General features: G+C 44.1%; 1 long non-coding RNA gene across 3 annotated transcripts; it reads left to right on the top strand.

The window, feature by feature from the left end:
- Positions 1 to 3392: 3392 nt before the first annotated feature.
- Positions 3393 to 13694, top strand: LOC138803793 (uncharacterized). Of its 3 annotated transcripts, XR_011365045.1 has the most exons (5): positions 3393 to 4621; positions 10260 to 10327; positions 10800 to 10879; positions 11575 to 12040; positions 13556 to 13694. It is a non-coding gene; the product is annotated as an uncharacterized lncRNA (long non-coding RNA). The 3 variants fall into 3 exon arrangements; XR_011365044.1 differs by lacking the exon at positions 13556 to 13694 and having other exon boundaries at positions 11575 to 13540; XR_011365046.1 differs by lacking the exons at positions 10260 to 10327; positions 13556 to 13694 and having other exon boundaries at positions 11575 to 13540.
- Positions 13695 to 14074: the final 380 nt, after the last annotated feature.

The following is a 14074-nucleotide window of genomic DNA, read 5'->3' as shown; positions in this document are numbered from 1 at the left end:
ATCACAGACTGACAAATTTAAGGCAACAAGAGGTGTCAGCAGGGCATTCCAAGGCAATAAGGGGTTGTAGGGAGTTATCAAACTGGCTGGGTCTTAAAGGGCATTCCAGAGCAGTTAAAGCTTAGCAGGGAGTTTCCTGGCTAGTTGGGTTCTGATAAGCTGTAGCTGGGATAATTGGTGGTCTGGGTTTGTTCACAGGGTCTGTTTATCTTGGGCCAGCTTGGTCATCTCCTGAAGTTTGTGGGGACCCAAGGCCAGCTATAGTACAAAGTGGGGCCTGACTTCAAAGTAGCTTTGTTCAAGTAATCTATGGTTTAGCAGTTTCAGCACAAACAAGACGGTTTCTGAAATTCAGGTGGGCCCAAGGTTAATATGAGCAGCAGAAGGGTTACTGCTTCTAAACGAAGCCACTTTTAACTCTTCAATGTCTCATATCCACACTAGCCCCTTCCATATCCCAGGATAGTTCTTGTGTCCTGGATTCCTCTTCCCTCACTCCCTCCCTTCTTCCCTTCCTCCCTTCCTCCCTTCCTCCCTTCCTCCCTTCTTCCCTTCCTCCCTTCCTCCCTTCCTCCCTTCCTCCCTTCCTCCCTTCCTCCCTTCCTCCCTTCCTTCCTTCCTTCCTTCTTTCCCTCCTCTTCCCTCATCCCCTTGCCCCCTCTCCCCTTCCCATTTCCTTCCTTCCTTTTTTTCCCCTTCAGGAGTTGAGACTAGAACTCCAGGCATCACTTTGTCAACCAAGCTTTTTTTCTCAAGGCTGATGTTCTCCCACTTGAGCCACACCTGCACTTCCAGCTTTTTTTCTGTTTCATTGGAGATAAGAGGCTCATGGACTTTTCTGAAGAAACTGCCTTTAAATCATGATTGTCAGCCTTCAGCCTCCTGACTAGCTTGGATGACAGGTGTGAGTCACCAGTACCAATCTAGCTCTACTTTCTTTACCAATTCAATCTAATCCATAACTTTTAACACACTGAGTTTGGGTGGTGGCCAGTGTCATATTCACCATAGGCCTGAGCCCCCTTCCTTCCACTCTGAGAATCTCTTAACAGTTGGCCATCTGATATATTGGTGGATCCTCCTCTTCGGTGGTGCTGGGGATCTTGCAATGGGACAGTCCAGATGGGGTGACATGTCATCACTTACTGATGTATTCTTTTTTTTTTTTTGTCGGTCGTGGGGCCTGAACTCTGGGCCTGGGCGCTGTCCCTTAGCTCTTCAGCTCAAGGCGAGCGCTCTACCACTTGAGCTACAGCGCCACTTCCGGTTTTCTGGTGGTTTTATTGGAGATAGGAGTCTCACGGTCTCTCCTGCCCGGGCTGGCTTTGAACCGCGATCCTCAGATCTCAGCCTCCTGAGTAGCTAGGATTACAGGCGTGAGCCACCAGCGCCCGGCTACTGATGTATTCTGACAGTGCCTTAATTTCATATTTTTTAAGGAGCCTCTCCCTGCCTTCCAGCAACTCAACACTGGATCCCACAAAACTGGCTCCAGCCTCAGTGATGGCTGTGATTCTTCTTGCCTGGTGCCTTCATGGTCTGCAGAGGTGTCAGGAGCCAGCAGCTGAAGAGCAGTCTGCAGCTTTGAATGAGGTGATGTACAGATTACTTACTCCTCAAACTCTTTCTGTACCTAAGTGTGTAACTTTAGCATGCATTTCAGTGCACTTTTTTTTTTTTTTTTTTTTGGTCATGGAACCTGAATTCTGGGCCTGGGCACTATCCCTCTGCTTTTTTTTTTTTTTTTTTTTAATAATTTTTTATTGTGAAAATACCGTACAGAGGGGTTAGAATTACATGAGCAAGGTAATAAGTACATTTCTTATCAAGTATTGTTGCCTCCTCCTTTGTTTTTCCCCTCCCATCCCTCCCCTCACATCTCCTTATCCCTCAGATCTTCATCTCAAGGCTAGTGCTCTGCCATTTGAGCCACAGTGCCCCTTTTGGCTTTTTCTCTTATGTGGTGCTGAGGATCAAACCCAGGGCCTTATGCATGCAAAACCAGCACTCTACCACTGAGCCACCTTCCCATCCCCTCATTGCACATCTTAAAATGCAACTTGTAGTATTTGAGGCACAAAAATGGTGTTTACTCTGAATTCTAAGATTCCTAAATAGTTAACTTATTTATGCCCCAGAAATTGATATCATTACCTCAACTAAGTAAATGACTAGTAGTATTAGCCAATAGATGAATTCAGGCCCACTGAATTTAATATCAGAAGCAATGCAGAGGCACAGAGGCTTGTAATTAGGGTGGGCGCTAGTCTCTCATGCCTGTAATCTTAGCTGTTGAGGAGACTGAGATCTGAAGATCATTGTTTTGAAGCCAGCCCAGGCAGGAAAGTCCATGAGACATTTATTTCCAGTTAGCCAAGGAAAAGCTGGAAGTGGCCAAGTGCTGGTGGCTCACACTTGTAATCCTACCTACTCAGGAGGCTGCATCTGAGGATCAAGGTTCAAAATGAGCCTGGACAGGAGAGGCCATGAGACTCCTATCTCCAGTAAGCCACTGGAAAACCAGAAGTGGCACAGTAGCTTAAATGGTAGAGTGCTTGCCTTGAGCGGAAGAGCTGAGGGATAGTGCCCAGGCCCAGAGTTCAAGCCCCACAACCAACAACAACAAAACACTAGAAGTGGTGCTATGGTTCAATGGTAGGGTGCTAGCCTAGAGCAAAATAAGTTCCAGGGCAGTGCCAGGCCCTGAGTTCAATTTCTAGGGCTGACGCAGAAAAAGGCTTATTCTTAGTTTAACCTTCTCCTGTTGCTATCTGGAAAGTATTAATATTTGAACAAAAGGTGCTGTGTTGTCACTTTGTACTGGGCCCCTCTACCCTGTGGCTAGTCCTGAGGAAGGTTCATGTGCCTCATCCCTGCTACATTGTGTGCTTGCTCTATCATGGAATCTCGGTAAGTGTGGGGGAGTGTCAGCTGGTCCTGAAGTAGTGAGCTCCCCATCCTTGGAAGAATTCAAAGTTGAAACTGGAGGAAATTGGAATGCCAGATGGGAGGAGTTAGAGTAGGCAATCCTTAGGATCTGAGTTCCTATGAACCCTGATTGTAGGATTCTGTAACTTATCCTTCTACAATGTTACTGAATGTCAGAAAATAGAGGAGATGAGGACCGAGGAAAATGGTCTAGTGTGTAGGATTCTGCAAGTACGAGGAACTTGGAGTTATTTCCTTACTGTTGGCAGTAGTACTGGGCTGCTGACCCTCTGCTCTCCCCAATGTTATCTGTATGGGAGAAGCTCTGTTCTAGTGCTGAAAGTTCTCCTCTTGGTCAAAGGTCACAGCAGTGACACTAGAAGTGCTAGTGTCCTCCTTCTGAGGCCTAGCAATTACTTGCCCAGCACCTTTGTTTGCTAAAGAGGGGATGTGTGTGTGTGTGTGTGTGTATTTGCATGTGTGTGTGCATTGGTAAACAGGATGGACTGGAGGGCAGGAAGAACAAATGACACTCCAGACCTCCTGCCATGTATGTGACATTCCTTCTCAATGTTGGAACTTTAGGCAAGTTATTTTCATCTCTTTTCCCCTCACTTTCTGCCTCTGGAAAAGGGATCTGAGAGAATGAATTTTAGCAACTTGACTCAATTTTTAGAGATTTTCATTAATAACACAATTTATACAGCACTTTGTGTTTTTCAAAGAACTTTTCACATATGTGAGCTCACCAAAATTGTCTTAACAATGAGAAGGTGGTATTTGCACCATTTAAGTGATAAAGGAACAAAGGCCAAAAAGACAGTGGGTGGCAAAACTAGGCCTCTATGTCCACCATTTCATATAGGGATCTTGGCTATTTTCTAAAAGTTTATCCTTTTGTTCATTGAGCTAATAATGACAGGTTCCCATAATGTGATACTCACATAGTCCCTAGGCTGCTCCTGTGCACAAGGATTGTTTTTCTAAGACAGGATCTGTCCATGTAGCCCATGTTTACCTCATACTCTTAGTGTTCTTCTTGCCTCTGTTTCCTGAGTACCACAATACATGGCCACAGGGATGGTTTTTGCTGAGGTCCTCCATCCTTCTCTGGTCTGCTTTGACTGGGAATGTAGCAGGGTGAGAGCCAAGCCCTGAGTTCTAAAGTTAGATACCTTCTGTTCACATCTCCCAATTTGTCCTGTAGCTGAGTGGCCTGGACAAATGACCTTTTGGGACCTGATTTTTTTCATGTGTAAAAGAATGGTAAACTTAGCTTCTTTCATGCAGGGCTGGTGCTATACCACGAAAGCTTTACCTCTACTTCCTACATTTCTTTCTAGTTAATTAGAGATAAGAGTCTCATAGATTTTCCTGCCTGCATTGGCCATGAACCATAATTTAATGATCTTAGCCTCCTGAGTAGCTAGGATTACAGGTATGAGCCACTAGCATTGGGATATTAGGCATATTTTTAAAATTAGCTTTTAGGCTTGGAATTGTAGGCTTCTTTGGTTTTCTTTTTAGTATCTGTTAAGTAATTTTCAAGGTACTGCCTGAAGTCCCAGGGAGCCCCTGTGAACCTACTTGAAAGAAGATCTCATCACTTAAAAAACAAAACAAAAAAGAGAACCACCAGGAAAAAAAAAAACACCCTGCATAACACCTCTGTGAACATGGGAAAGCAAAGAAGGTAAGTTATGATATCCACTTCTTGCTGCCATTTGGTATTTTGCAAACTGCCACTGCTATTAACAGTCACTTTTGAGTATTTATGATCTTGCAGTTAGTTGGAGCACTTTGATTCTCATAAGAAAAACAGGTTCACATTTAGAAAATGTGCCCTACAAGTAGCTGAGATCCCTCAGGGAGGCTGATGGATGGGGCCCACACAGGGGAAGGAAATGCAGCCACCTCGCCAGCCTGCAGAACTTTGCCTTTTCCACACACCCTAGTTGGAAGCTGTTTTTGTTTGTTGTGGTGGTGGTTGTTTGTTTTTGTGTTTTTTTTCCAGTCTTGGTATTTGAACCCTGGACCTGGGTGCTATCCCTTAGCTCTTCAGCTCAAGGCCAGCACTCTACCACTTGCTGCTTCCAGCTTTTTCTGTTCATGTGGTGCTGAGGAATTGAACCCAAGTTCTCATGCATGTGAGGCAAGCACTCTATTACTGAGCCACCTTCCTAGCCCCTTGAAAGCTGTGTGTTTATGTCTGGATCCTTACCCTGCCAGGGATGGACTTTCTGTGTGGCTCTGGCATAGTGTCCCATGGCAAAAGGACATGTAGCTAAATACCAAACCACTTTCCACACATATGTCCTTGCACCACACCAGCCACAATGCTAGCAAAGACCAGAAGCTGGTCTTTGAATTTATCCCAGAGTCCTAAACTGGTTCTTGGTGTGTGCAGGATAGAAGGGAGAGTTTTGGATCTGGCCAGTGTTGAAGCATCAGCCCAAGTAGAGCACCAGATCCTAAACTAGAAATTGGGAAAACACTGGCTCCCACTTTGGGCCTCAGTTTTGACTCTCGCTACATGATGCTCTGAGGTCCATGAGGTGCTTCAGTGCCAAATTATACAGGACTTGTGTTCAAGAGAAGTTGGGGTTTCCAGAGAAGGAGAATTGCATTTTAGGATTATTAGTTGTTTTTTTGTTGTTTTGGTGGTGGTCGTGAGGCTTAAACTCTTTGCCTGAGCGCTGTCCCTGTGCTCTTCAACTTAAGGTCAGCGCTCTACCTCTTGAGCCACAGCACCACTTCTGAGCATTGCATTTCAGTGACAAATTTACAAAGGTCTTGTCACTGTACATGTAAAGAAAGCATCATCAGCTTGTCAGTGAGAATCTTTTCACCAAGTGGATATGAGGGAAGGTTGGGGTTCCTACTGTGTCTGTGAGACTTTAGCTGGGCTCTGGGTCTTCTCAGGCTTGTTTCTACTTCTGTAAAATCCTTCCAGGAAACCTCTTCACATTGAGTTGCTATGGCTTCTTGGGCTCCTCTTGGCTGTGACAGCTTCTGACACTGCCCTTGTTTGGGGGCAGCTTGGATGGTTTTGAGGAGCCCTAGTCAGACATGCTTTAGAATCTGTTGGGATTCATCTCATGTGTTTTTGATTTTAGATTGAAGTTCATGGATTTGGGAGGAGAAAACCAGAGAAGTAAATGCCATTCTTAGCACAAAGTTGATGTATTTTCACTGTCAATTTGACCTTGATCACCTAGTCCGTGGGCCTTCATAGTTCTCCAATGCCAAAAATCTTTTTCTTCCTTTTTTAAACTTTACTCCCCCCCCCCCACCTCCCAATCTATCTCTTTCTGTGTCAGTACTAGAGCTTAAACTCAATGCCTGGGTGCTGTCCTTTAGCTTTTTCATTCAAGGCTGGTACTCTACCACTTAAGCCATACCTCCAATTTAGGGTTTTGCTGATGAATTAGAGGTAAGGGTCTCTTTGATGTTTCTGTTTGTGTTGGATTTGAACTTCTATCCTTAGATCTCAGCTTCCTGCATAGTTAGGCATGCCCATCTCTTTTGAGAAGACCTGGTGATGTAACATATTATTGACTGTTTGCTGTGCACCTGGTAAAGTGTTGTGTGGCAGGGCTATGAAGACACTCAAGACATCATCTGTGCTCAAGTATCCCAAGAATGAACTGCAGCTCAGATGTGTGCAACAGCGCTCTCAGCGCACTGGGGAATGTGCATTGATAGTGTTCATAGGACTTCAAGGAAGTTAGTTACCTGACCAGGCTTTCCAATTTCCTGATTTTGTGCTTTAAATGAATTTCCATGATTCCCTTCCATTTCCTTCAAACCATAATATTTTTTTTTGGTTGGTTGTGGGGCTTGAACTCTGGGCTGGGACACTGTCCTTGTGCTCTTCAGCTCAAGGCGAGAAATCTACTGCTTGAGCCACAGTGCCACTTCTGGTTTTCTAGTGGTTTATTGGAGATAGTAGTCACACGGACTTTCCTTCCTGGGATGGCTTTGAACCTCGGTTCTCAGATCTCAGCCTCCTGAGTAGCTGGGATTACAGGCAGGAGCCACCAATGCCTGGCAAACCATAACATTTTAAATGTTACAAGAGAGAGAGAAAATTACAGAAGCTAGCATATTTCTTTTGGAGACATACCCAGAGACTCATTATTTTTAAGCATTTTCTTAGCACTTCTTGTGTTGAAAGCATTTTTAACTCATTAATTAGTAATCCACATTAATATATAGATGGAATTAATCTATTCCAGACAGAAGTTTGTCTTGAGGAAATACAAAAAACTTAAGTACTATTCCTTTCCACCTGTATCTTCTCTCTCCTCCCCTCCACCACACTTTATCTTGTTCATTATTTAGATTATTGCTCTGATCATTACACTCTGATTGAGCGCCACAAGTGTCCTTGGAGCTTCCACAAAGTTTGGGTTGGGTGTCTTCCCACTCTTCTGGACTCCAGGCTGTACATGGGTCTGCTTTGGGGACTCATTAGCACTTGAAAATGAAATTGGCCTCATAAATAGTCATCCTCAGGAAACAACGGGCTCTCCCATTTTTATTTTAGTTGCATTCAGCTGAAAACCTCTTAGCTTGTATTCTTGTTTGAGGAGAGTTTTTTTTTTTTCCTCCTTTTTTCCTTCTTGCGGATCCTAGGGCTTGAATGCAGGGCTAGGTCTTAAATGCAAGGCCAGGAGATTTTGTTTGTTTGTTTTTTGTTTGTTTTTCCTCAAGGCTGGTGTTCTACCACTTGAGTCCCAGCTCCACATCTGGCTTTTTGGTGGTTATTTGGAGCTATGTGTCTCAAAGACTTACCTTTCTTTCTGAGCTGGCTGAAAACCATGATCCTCAGATCTTAGCCTCCTGAGTAGCTAGGATTTCAGGTATTAGCCACTAGTATCTGGCTAGGAGGTTAGTTTTTACCTTCAGAAAAAAAATCTCCATAACATGACTACCATTTATGTCTCTCTTTGGAACAAGGGCTCCCCTGTCCTTGTATTTGATCAAGATGATAATTTTCCACCTTGTACAGATAAGGAAATTGAGGACCATGAGGAGCAATCTCAAGATTGGTAAAAGTCAGAGCTGATATACATCTCCAAAGCTCTCCCCTTCCTATATTTCTTTGGTTCACCATTCTGGGCCTTCCCAGTGTGGTGCTCATGTTCACCCACAGTGGGCTGTCTGTCTTCCTCTGCTGCTGGCCTCTGGTGGAGAAGCTTGCAGAGGATGTGATGGTCTCCTGATTATACTCTTGTCTTCATTTTGTCACCTGGTGATCTGTTTCAGGAGCTGCCTGTCTATGGGCCCCCCTGTCCTCTTCCTTCCTTCCTGTCCTGGCACAAAGGAGCCACTCTTGGTACTAAGATTGCTGTGACATCAGATATGTAGAGAATCAGCCTATTGTCCATGTGGGGTCATAGATCTGAGGATACTATCCCTGACCTCTGGGAGCTCTTAGTGTTATCAGAGAAGAGCTGCCTTGTCCTCCTGGAGTCCCCTTCATTAGCTCCTTTTCTTTCTGCCCTTACAGGTCATGCCTGTTTCAGTAAGTAGTTATTATATGACAGGTCTCATGCTCACAGACTGCTATCTGTGACAACCTACTCATTAGGAGGTGAAATCATTGTTCCTCTTACCAGATAGGGAATCAATTGTTTAAGGGCTGGGCGCCAGTGGCTCATACCTGTAATCCTAGCTACTCAGGAGGCTGAGATCTGAGGATCATGGTTCAAAGCCAGCCCAGGAAGGAAAGTCCATGATGCTCTCATCTCCAATAAACCACTAGAAACCCAGAAGTGGCACTGTGACTCAAGCAGTAGAGCACTTGCCTTGAGCTGAAGAGCTGCGGGATAGTGCCCAAGCTCAGAGTTCAGGACCCCTGACCAAAAAATAAATAAATAAAAATAAATAAATAAATAAAAAATAAAGAATCATTTAAGGAAGGGGCTAAGAAAAAGAAAATACAGCTAAGAAAAAAAGAGAGCAGCAGAGATTCCTAATCTCCATATCTAATAGATATAAAAAACATTCAAAAAAAACATTAAAAAAACAGATTGTACCCAGGTGCGGGTGGCTCACCACTGTAATCCTAGCAATTCAAGAGTCTGAGATCTGAGGGTCCTGGTTTGAAGCCAACCTGGAAAGAAAAGTCTGTGAGGCTCTTTATCTCCAATTAACCTGCAAAAAGCCAGAACTGGAGGTATGGCTCAAATGGTATAGCACTAGCCTCGAGCAGAAAAAGCTTAAGGAAGGGCTAGGAAGGTGGCTCAGTGGTAGAGCGCTTGTCTTGCATGCATGAGGCCCTAGTTCCATTCCTCAGCACCACATAAGTAATAAAAAAAAAAGCCAGAAGTGGTGCTGTGGCTCAAGTGGTAGAGTGCTAGCCTTGATCTGAAGAGCTAAGGGACAGTGCACAGGCCCAGAGTTCAGGCCCCATGACCAGACCCAAAACAAAAAACAAAAACAAAAAAGCTTAGGGATAGTTCAGTCCCCAGTTGAGTGGGGCTCAGTGTCCCAGCTCTGAGTTCACTCTCCAGTACTTGCACCAAAATAGGAATAATATTAATAATTACTTAAGAAGGAACAGGAAATACTTAGGATGTGGTAGATGTTTGAATCCTGAAGCTCCCTGTTGAGTTGCCTTGTTTCCCTTGTAGTACTGTTGCAGTGGTGTGTGTGTGTGTGTGTACACAAGTAACCCTATTAGTTATTCTATTGTGACCGTTAGGACCCATGAGCAAGAACTATTATAAGAAAACAGAAGTGTTGAACAATATGCTGTAAGCTACAACAGTAGATGGCCAAGCCAGATGGACCCCAGGTATCATTGATTCTGGACTGTGCACAGTTAACCAATCACAGACAGTATTGGCTCCTTGGTTAAACCCCAGAGAAAAAGCTGCTTTGCTAGGGATGCTGCAAGATAGACTGGCCAAGTGAATATCCTGTGTTAAAACAGGGAGAGGCAAGTCAGTAAGGTGAGGGCTATGCAATGCTCTGAAGGAAATGGGCATAAGTGAGAGCACCTGTCCTAAAGGGGCTTGTGGTATTAGTCTTTCCCCACACCACCATCCTAGAAGTTGTCCCTCAGCTTTTTGCTCAAGGTTAGCACTCTGCTACTTGAGTCATAGCTCCACTTCTGGCTTTTTTGTTGCTTTATTGGAGATAAGGAACCTCATTGACTTTTCTGCCTAGGATGGCTTCAAAGCATGGTCCTCAGATCTCAGCATCCTGATTAGGATTACAGGCATGCGCCATGGGCACCCATCTATAATGCTGTTCTTAATGGCAGTGGCAGTCAGACAGGGCCTTCATCCGTGTCTTATTATATGGTCTCATCCTAATAGGTCCTGTCCTCAGGCTAGAGTGTAGGGGACTGACTGGAAATCTCAGGCCTGGCCACAGTGACAATTGAGTGAGTTACATTTCTTGAATTTGGATGCAGGCCACCTGCTTTGCTTCTTGGGTTTCTGCTTTCAAGTGCTCTGCTGGACTATACCTGGGGTCTCTGGTGAGACGCCTGGGTGAATGTGGGCACTTTTCAGAATGGCTTAGAAGCAGCTCTTGGTGGCTTTGCAGCTTGGCTTTCATTTCTGGCATGACAGTGCATTGGGAAGGTTCTGGATCGAGTCAGGCTTAGCTTTGGGCTCAGTCTCTGCCACATGCTAGCTCTTTCTTCCATTCCAGATGAGTCACTGTCCATCTTAGGCTGCCCTGTCCTGTCTCCTCCTCATATACCTGTCTCTGACTTGGGGCCAGGGATCTGATGAAGAAATTCTCTTCAGACAAATAGAGATTCCCTGGAAGGAAATTGATCATGTAAAGCTGGTTTCTCCACTGGCAGTTGTTTAATTTTATTTCCCTTTCATTTTTCTTCCTCTTCTCAGGGATCACTGCCTATAAGAACTTGATAGCAACTAGACTTAGATGGTTAAATGTAAATTGGAGCTGGCTTCTGAAACTCCAGGTGAGTTTCTTCAGGCCTGGGAGATTTTTCAGAGCCCTATGCACCTAATGCATTTTAGCCTTTATTTTTATTTTTCACCTATATTTTTTTTCTTGTATTACTTCTAGATGCCTTTTATTTTCCCTTAGGACTCAAGCATAATTTTGGTTGCTTTTAGGTGTAATTATAGAAGGCCTAACTCATTTCAGTGAGAGGAAGATTTATTATTTCACATAATAATAACCACAGTGGGGCTGGGGGGTTATCCAGGGGAAGGGCGCACGCCTGGCACGTGTGCAAGGCCCTGGGTTCAGTCCTCAGCCCTGGAAAAAAAAAGAAAAAAATAATAACCATAGCACAAGGGAGACGGTAGAATTCATTAATTCAGTGGCTCAGTACTGTCTTCTTTTTTTGTCTTTTGTTTTGTGAGCCATGGGGCTTGAACTCTGGGCCTGGGCTTTGTCCCTGAGCAACTCAGCTCAAGGCTAGCACTCTACCACTTTAGCCACAGGGCCACTTCTGATTTTCTGGTGGTTTATTGGAGATAAGAGTTTCGCAGGTTTTCCTGCCTGGGCTGGCTTTGAACCATGATCCTCAGATCTCAGCTTCCTGAGTAGATAGGATTACAGGCCTGAGCCACTGGCACCTAGTCTGTCTTCTTATATTTATATTCCTACCATCTTTTGAATTGACCATACTGGGTATATTCTCCACAGGCTAAAGCTCATCATCCCAAGTTGGCTGTTGCAGCACCAGACATCCCATGTAAACACAGAAACCAACAGAATGGATGATGAGACAAAATTGGGATTTGTTTGCAAAGAGGACTGAGAAGTGACCACTGAGGTGGTATCTATCCTTGATGAGAAACATATACCTTTTCTCTTTTGCTTGACAGGTTAAGAACAAATATCTTGTCATGGCATAATGAGATTACATACTGTGCCCTCAACTATTATTTCCTCATTTTATTTCCTTCTGCTCTCTACACTAGAAGGCCAAACAAGACCACTAGCTATTGTCAGAACTATGTACACCTCATTTTTACCTCCTTGTTCTAGGCAGGCTGAGCCTGTGCCTGAACCACACCCTGCCCATGTGGCCTGCCCTGCAGCTGTAGCATAAGACAAAAACGGCTAGAGTCAACAGTACTAGCAGAGCCTCTCCCTTGTTCCCTCCCAAGTATGTATTTTGAAAACAATCTTTTTATTTTATTTTTTTTAATTTAATTTAATTTTATTTGTGAACATACTGTACAGAGGAGTTACAATTACGTGGGCAGGATAATGCATACATTTCTTACCAAGCATTGCAGCCTCCTCCTTTGTTTACCCTTCACATCCCTTCCCAGCCTCCCCCCTCCCCCCCAATCTTTTTATTTTTATTGCAAGATAAAACAGAAAATATAGCTGGCACTTGTAATCCTAACTCATCAGCAGGCTGAGATTTTAGGATTAAGTTTCAAAGCTAGCTTGGGCAGGAAAGTCTGTGAGACTCTTCTTTCCAACAAACCATCAAAAAGCCTGAAGTAAAGTGGTGGCTCAAGTGGTAGAGTGCCAGCCTTGAGCAAAACAGCTAAGAGACAGTGTCCAGGTCTTGAGTTCAAGCCTCAGAACTGGCACTCCCACTCAGGATCCATCCAGGATCCTGCTTTCCCTTGATCTGTCAGACCTCCTCTGCCTCCTCCAGTCTGTGACATTTCCACTGTCTTTTCTTTAGTATGAGCTTGACACTTTTGAAAAGGGCAGCTACTGATCCTGTGGGAAGCCTTCCAGTGTGACTTGGGTGGGTGTTTTTTTACTTTGGCTGGTCCTGGGGCTTGAACTCGGGGCCTGGGTGCTCTCTTTGAGCTAGTTATAGGCTATCACTCTACCACTTGGAGCTACAGCACCCACTTCCAGTTTTCTGGTGTTCACTGGAGATATGAATGTCACAGACTTTTCTCTCTGGGCTGGCTTTGGACCAACATCCTCAGATCTGAGCCTCCTTATTGGCTAGAATTCCATGGGTGAGCCACTGGAACCCAGCTAGGCATATATTGGTTTCCTTGTTTGTTTGTGCCCAATTTTATAACTGAATGAGAAAGCTCAGTTATGTCATATCAATTTCTGGTGTCTCATTGCCTGGATGTATCTTTGGTCATCTACTTAAGGTGATCCTTGCCAGTATTTTTCAGGATGAGGCCATTGTTTCTTACATGATAATTGGCAAATAACATGAGTCTATAGTTCAATTGTAAAGAGATTTTCTTCAAAGAGTATCTCTGTGCAGGTTTAGCTTAGGAAACAGATGGGAACCAGATGCTTTGCTTGAGATGGACATGGGCCAGGTTGGTATTCCAGCAAGATCTTCTGCCTCATCTCTAAATGGCCCAGCTTGTGAAGTGCCTCAAGTTCTGTTTGAGAACCTAGCCTGATGTTGGAGATTTGCCTATAAGCTTTTCTGCAAGATAGTTTCCTTCCAAACTGACATTCACAAAGTGAGTTAGGTTTAATATAAGCAACACAAAATGGAACTGGTATCAAGCAGCATTTATTTAGTGTCTCTGTGTATCTACTACTATGTTAAATCTAAGGACGGTGAAAGTCATAGTCTGTGTCCATGAATCCAGCACCTTTTCTTCAAAGTATGATCCTTTGAGCTCCTGTTCTGACACAATTGTTTAACTACATTGTTTTTACTGTTCTCTTTAAATAGATTTTCACCTGTGACACTCATCTTCAGTGAAACACCAAAAAAAATCTGGAAGTGGAGCTGTGGTTCAAGTGGCTAGGCCCTAGGTTAGAACAAAAAAGCTCAAGAGCAATGCCCAGGCCTTGGGTTCAAGCCCCAGAAATGAGGTAAGAGGAAATTAGCAGCTACTAGATAAAACAGAAGGTTAAGAGGCCAGAGCTAGAGTGGCTCAAGCCTACGATTATAACTACCTAAGGAAGTTGAGATCTGAGGATCCAGATTTGAAGCCAGCCCAGGCAGACAAATCGGAGACTTATCTGGGGAAGGTTTATTTAGAATGATGGCTCTACTGAAACCACTGAAGCAGTAGAAAACATAGATTCTCTTTTTTTCTCTCCTGTCTCCCTTATTCTTGTTCTTCTTTTCTTCTTTCTCTCTGCTTCCTTTCTCTCCTAGCACATGCTAGGCTAGACATCTAACCACTGTGTTTGATACCCAGCCACATGTTTGGATTTTTACATAATCCAATTCTCTCCAGGTGCC

Source organism: Dipodomys merriami, unplaced genomic scaffold, assembly GCF_024711535.1.
Source record: "Dipodomys merriami isolate MVZ:Mamm:240054 unplaced genomic scaffold, mDipMer1.0.p SCAF_3482, whole genome shotgun sequence".
NCBI classification, from domain to species: Eukaryota; Metazoa; Chordata; class Mammalia; order Rodentia; family Heteromyidae; genus Dipodomys; species Dipodomys merriami.
The sequence above is the reverse complement of the archived record's forward strand: the minus strand, read 5'-3'. Positions and strand labels throughout refer to the sequence as shown.